We start from the raw sequence: 6586 nt of genomic DNA, 5'->3' as shown, positions 1-6586 counted from the left end.
TCTCAGCCCCCCCCCCCCCCCCCGCAGCGCAAGCACCTGCTGGCTCATTAAAAGTCACAAGAGACTGCACTATGACGATGTTCCACATGCATGTTTTGAAGTTACTTGGTTGAAGCCGACTGACATCTACAGCATGCAACTGAAGAAGGGGAGCATGTAGAAGGCCTTTCTGCAGTACAGTAACCAATAATATTTCAAAAGAAAAACACAAGAGTTAGACTAGAATACATGAAATTGATGTTCAAGACTACACACGTACGCTACGCAACAGTATGTGATGATGGCATATCAATTGCACTGTGAAAACCACACCGCATTGAATGCCGTGGCGGGCCGTGCGTTTGGTACCTGGGTCTTCAGTGGAGATTTAGGAGCCTTAAATCCACTTCTTAATCGAGCATGTCGTAATTATAGAAACCATCAATATTACAAAAGCACACAACTGAGACACTAACAAAGAGTAAAGACTCTGCGACTAATTTAAATGTGTGAAGAAAAGTGGAGACTGGACTAAAGCCCTAAATGAACCTATTTAAGACTTAAATGTAAGCGTAGTGTACTACTCTATTTGTTTAGTAGATTTTTTTTTCTCACTTTGTTTTTGTCCCATTGGTAGGACTCTCAACTGAAGAGAAATATGACCGGCTCATGTCGCTGGCGTCGGGCACATAAGTGTCAATTTGGTAAATGTATTTATTTTTTCTTCCAAAAATCGATACGATTGGTTACTCCATGTGTGGATGTTATTTACTATTATTATTATTATTGCTATTATTATTATTAACTCTTTGACTGCCAGACGTTTTCAGAAAAGGGATGCCGTCAGTGCCAGCCGATTTAAGCATTTTGACTGATCTTTCAAGGTCCACAGAAAATGTTCTGTTTGGACTATGGAAACACACATACTACCAAATGAAAGATTGGACTTTCATCAGAAAAAAAAAGTTTGTTTCTACCTTATTCCGTTCTTTAGTAATCAACAATAGAAAATGGTTAGTTTCATCCGATTTCACTTGTTTTGGACCAAAATACGGAGAAATCAAGCTTTTAGTGAAACGATATTATTTCATGCATTCTAGTGAATTTTACACTTCTTTTTGTCCATGAATGATGCCACAAACACCTAAATAGTGCTTTACTTCTATAAAACACTACCACCAAGAATGAAAAAGTGTTTTTTGATAGCAAAATACGTTTATTTACATTCAACAGTGTAACAATTTGACAACAATTTGGCAAACTATTTACAAATGTGTGCAACTGTGGTGCTATTTACAAATATGTGGCTGTTTCAACAACAGTTTTTCTTTTTCTTTTTTCTCCCTTGCGTGCAAGGAGACGCAACAGCATTTGCACAACAGATTGCTTCTTCGCGTGCTCCACTTTCTTGCAGGCCGTTTTTTCCGGGGAATAGCAAGTATATACTGCAGTGTGTGTTGCCATCAAGTCTAATATCAGGATCATGCTACGGTTACGTTACGGTGGTGTTACGTCTCGCTTCCTCATGTCCTTCAGTTGCTAAACCGGGTTGTAAGAGATGTTCTGATCCATCTTATCCACTCCATTCATGGTGGCATCGTAGTCCAGAAACAGTGTCTTCTCCGTGATCAGACTGTACCCGCTCCTCCGATGAATATGCATTGGACTCGGGGTACTCTTCATTGTACGACAAAATGTCCGCATGTGCAGCTCCGGCGTTAGCAGAGCTAGCCGGTGATGCTTTATGACGTGAGAATAAAGGCCGCGTCCAACTGTGGCGTCCAACTGTGGCGTCCAACTGTGGCGTCCAACTGTGGCGTCAACTTCGGGATTCACCATCATCATCATCATCATCATCATCATCAATGCATTGGTCGATGCTTTTCGACAACTCTTCATCGCCCGATCGAATGTCCGATTGTGTAGAAGTACCCGGTCGGTTATTGTGCGCGTTTTCCGGCGTTAGCAGCGCTAGCCGCGCTAGCCGCGCTTAGCCGGTGAGGCTTACTACGTGATCATAACGGTCGCGTCAAGGCTTCCAACTTTGGCGTCAAGCTCGGAGTCATCATCATCGTCGACATCAATGCGCTTTTTAGTATTGATCGATGCTTTCCGTCTTTGAAAAAAATGCTCAAGCGTGAGCTGCTTGCAACCGGTTGCTTGGTCAGCCATTGTGGCTTCATCAGCCATTGTCTCCTCAACACTCTAGCTCCGCCTCACGTCTTCTACTGACGCCCACGGTGGGCGGCCCATCCAACCTTGTGCAAAGAGAGTCATCGCTGCCATCTAGGGGCCAAAACGAGTCATTATACTAACCAGATCTGCTTGATACTTTCAGCACAGCTGCCCAAGGCTTTCCTCCACCCGTTTCCAAAAAAACCCAAAAAAAAACATAGTGAACGTCTTTTAACGTCCTCGGCGCCCTTCCGTAGGTTTATGCTAAACGTTTTATAACGTTTATGGCGGTCAAAGAGTTAATAATATTCTTCTTCTTCTTCTTCTTCTGTGAGGAGTGGGAGGGATAGAGAGAGGGAGAAGTGCGTAAGTTTGAGCGATTTTTGGTGCTTTTTCTAGTACTTTTTTCATCTTTTTTTGATATTATGTGTAATAGTTTTTTTCTTTATCTTGTAGTTATTTTTTGTAAAACTTAGTGGTTAGTGTTGGTGGGTTTTTTTCGGTGGTGGACCGGCGTCGCCGGTAGGCAACATGCCGGTGGCGGAAACGCCCGCTGCCGAGTTTGAGCGTCTCACTCGCCGGCACGCAGTTAAGCTGTTGCCGGCAGTGGGCTGCTCGGTGGAGGAGGCAGGAATGGCCGTGGGGAAGGTGGTGGGATACAGTAGTATTAAATCTGCGTCCCGAATGAATGGAGCGATCGTTATCTTCCTTGATGACACTAACAAGGTGGGACAGGTGGTTGAGAGCGGTGTTGTGATTGGCGACACCTTCACTCCCGTTCTCCCCCTCGTGAGCCCTGCAAGAAAGGTAACGATCTCGAATGCTCCGCCGTTTATTAAAAACGAGGTGCTCGCTAAAGAACTGTCGAGATTTGGTCAACTCGTTTCACCGATAAAAATGGTGTCTTTGGGCTGCAAGTCACCGCAGCTTAAGCATGTTGTGTGTCACCGGAGACAGGTGCACATGGTGCTTAAAGACACGACGGGCGAGCTGAACCTGACATGCACTTTTAAAGTTGATAATTTTCCGTATATGGTGTTTGTTTCTACTGAACACATGAAGTGTTTTGGGTGCGGTGCGGAGGGGCACCTAGTTCGCTCCTGTCCGGAGCGGAGGGCGTCCGCTCCTGCCTCGGGCGGGAGCGCCCCCCCCCACCTGGGGATGCGGCGGTGGCCGAAGGGGAGCCGCAGCCCACGGAGCTGGTGGATTCGGCGGCGCCGGAGGCTCCGGTGTTGGCCGGTCCGTCGGCTCCGGTCGCCCCGGTGACGGTGGGGTTGGCGGATTTGGTTGATACGTTGCTAGTGGTGGGTGGGGCCGCGGAGGGGTCGACAGGAGCCGGCGGTGGCCCGCCACTGCCACAAACCGATGACATAATACAGGAATCGATAAAAGAAAAAAGGGGAGCAAACGCCGTCATTCTACGACCGTGTGAAAATGTCTTTGTGAATGAAAACATGGCAGATGTGGGCGATGAGGCAATGTCTGATGATGACACACTGAAAGTGTCGCAAAAGAGAAAACTTAATGTTCTTGTGAAAGGTATTGTTAAAAATAGAAAAACGACTGAAAGTGAATGTGATTTTACACAGGATGACAACGATGTACCCTACTCTGTCGAAATGATTAAGAGGTTTCTTGAAGATACAAAAGGGGTACGACAAACAGCCGTATCCGAGCATTTTCCCGATCTCAGGCTTTTTATTAAGTCCGCAAAGCCTCTTTCACGAAGGTTTGGGGAAGTGCTCACCGACCAAGAAATTTATCGGCTCAGAAAGAGCATAGCGAAAGCCAAAGATGAATTACACAATGATGAAATGGGCAATTAATCTCCTTTTATTGTTTTTTTTTGTCATTGCTGTGTTGTCCTAATGGGTCGCTATTTATTTTCCCATTAATGTGTGATTTTAATATGGGAACTCTGAACGTGAATGGTGCCCGGGCTGATTTCAAAAGAGCTGCTCTTTTTAAGATGATGGAATTGAATGGACTGAATGTGTTGTTTCTTCAAGAAACGCACAGCACTGACAACAATGTCTGTGAATGGAAAATAGATTTTAAGGGGGAGGTAATTCTGAGCCATGGTTCCAGTGCCAGTGGTGGAGTTGGTATTTTATTAGCTCAGAATTTTTTGCCGGCTTCTTTTAGTGTAGAAGAAATTATTCCAGGTTTTTTACTAAAAGTTATAGCTTTCTATGAAAATGTTAAGTTAGTATTTTTAAACGCCTATGCTCCAACCAGAGGGGTGGAGAGGATCACATTTTTGGATAAGTTAGGTGATGCTCTTAAAGCGTGTCGTGGTGATTTCGTGTTTTTAGGCGGTGATTTTTATTGCACTGAAAATCCCGCTCTGGACAGGAATCGCCCTGAGCCACACCCTGGGTCGTCTCACAGACTCAGACAGCTCATTAAAGACCACGAGCTGTCTGACCTATGGAGAGTTTTTCATCATGACACACGACAGTACACATGGAGCCATAGCTATGAGAATTATTTATCCCTCGCCAGACTTGATCGCTTTTACTGTTTTAGTCACCTTTTAAATATTTTTAAAAGGTGCTCGATTCGGCCTGTTGGTTTTAGCGATCATTTTCTTGTGTCTTGTTCCGTTTTTATTCAGAACATTCGCTTACGTAGCGCCTATTGGCATTTTAACACAGCTGTTTTGAATAATCAGGCTTTTAAAACAGCTTTTAAGTTTTTTTGGTTATCCCACAGAGAGAGCAGACCCAATTTTCCCACCATCCAGCAATGGTGGGATTACGGAAAAACTCAGACCAGACAACTGTGCCAGAATTTCACTCGCTTTGCCACGGGTGAGTTAACCCGGACTGTAAGGGGTCTGGAGAGACAGGTAGAGGAGTTACAGTCTTTAGCTGCTTCTACTGGAAATAGAGGGCTTTTAGACTCCCTCAAGTCCAAACAGTCGGCGCTGGCCAGCCTGCTCGGGTTGTCTGCACAAGGGGCGCTGGTCAGGTCGCGTTTTATGAACATCTCGCAGATGGATGCCCCTTCTCAGTTTTTCTTTGGGCTTGAGAAGAAAAATGGACAAAGGAAGATCATTCATTGCTTACGCACGGGTAGCCGTTCTGAAGTCTCAGATTCTTCTGGGATTAGGAAATATGCTGCCGGTTTCTACAGAGACCTTTATAGGAATGAGTGGTCAAGTAATTCAGAGACACACAGTACATTTTTAAGCGGTCTCCCTCAGGTGAGCCAGGAGCAAACCCCCCAGTTGGGGGCACCGGTGAGGCTCGAGGAGCTGGAAGCTGCCCTGGGGAGCCTGCAGTGTGGCAAGGCTCCTGTCATTGACGGCCTTTCGGTGGATTTTTACAAGTCCTTCTGGCCGATTGTCGGACCAGACTTGCTTGCCGTGATGAACGACGGCATCAAAAATGGGAAACTCCCGTTGAGCTGCAGGAGGGCCATCATCACCCTGCTACCAAAGAAGGGAGACCTGCAGGACATTAAGAACTGGAGGCCTGTGTCCTTGCTGTGCTCTGATTACAAGATCTTGTCCAAAGCGCTGGCCCTTAGGCTGCGAGGGGTGATGTCGTCCATCATCCACCCTGATCAGACCTATTGCGTGCCGGGCAGGCTCATTAGCGATAATGTCAATCTAATTCGGGATTATTTGGAACTCTGCAATTCCTTGGCTATTGGGACTGGTCTCATTTCCATAGACCAGGAAAAGGCTTTTGACAGGGTTGAACACCAGTACCTGTGGCAAACCATGGGTGCCTTTGGTTTCGGCCCTGACTTCATAGCCATGATCCGGATGTTTTATTGTGATATTGAGAGTGTTCTTAAAATAAATGGTGGTCTGAGTGCCCCCTTCGACGTCCGGAGAGGGGTGAGGAAGGGCTGCTCTCTCTCTGGGATGCTTAATTCTCTGTCCATAGAGCCTCTGCTCCACAAGTTAAGGGAAACTTTAAACGGTGTGTACATCCCCCAGTGTTGTATGTCTTTCAAACTGTCTGCCTATGCCGACGATGTAGTGGTTTTAACTAAGTCGCAAGAGGACATTGATACGTTAAGAAAAATTGTGACAGAGTTTGGTTTTATTTCATCTTCGCGAGTGAACTGGGGGAAGAGCGAGGCTCTCATGGTGGGAGAGGGGCTGAAGGACAAGCTCAAATTGCCGGGCGAACGAGAATGGAAAATTGGGGGTTTTAAATATCTGGGTATCTTTTTGGGGGATGAGACCTACAAAAAGAAAAACTGGGATAATGTGTTGGAAACGGTGAGGGGGAGGTTAAAACGGGGGAAATGGTTGCTGCCAAAAATCTCTTATAGGGGCAGAACCCTCATCGTCAACAACTCAGTTTCGTCTTCCTTGTGGCACAAACTAATGGTCTTGGACCCTCCAGCCTCTCTCCTGGAAGAGTTGCAGCGCATTTTAATTGATTTCTTTTGGGGGGGCAGGAGGCACTGG

Source organism: Leptonotus elevatus, chromosome 1 (genome assembly GCF_054856555.1).
Source record: "Leptonotus elevatus isolate MCC_2025b chromosome 1, RoL_Lele_1.0, whole genome shotgun sequence".
Taxonomy (NCBI): domain Eukaryota; kingdom Metazoa; phylum Chordata; class Actinopteri; order Syngnathiformes; family Syngnathidae; genus Leptonotus; species Leptonotus elevatus.
The sequence above is the reverse complement of the archived record's forward strand: the minus strand, read 5'-3'. Positions refer to the sequence as shown.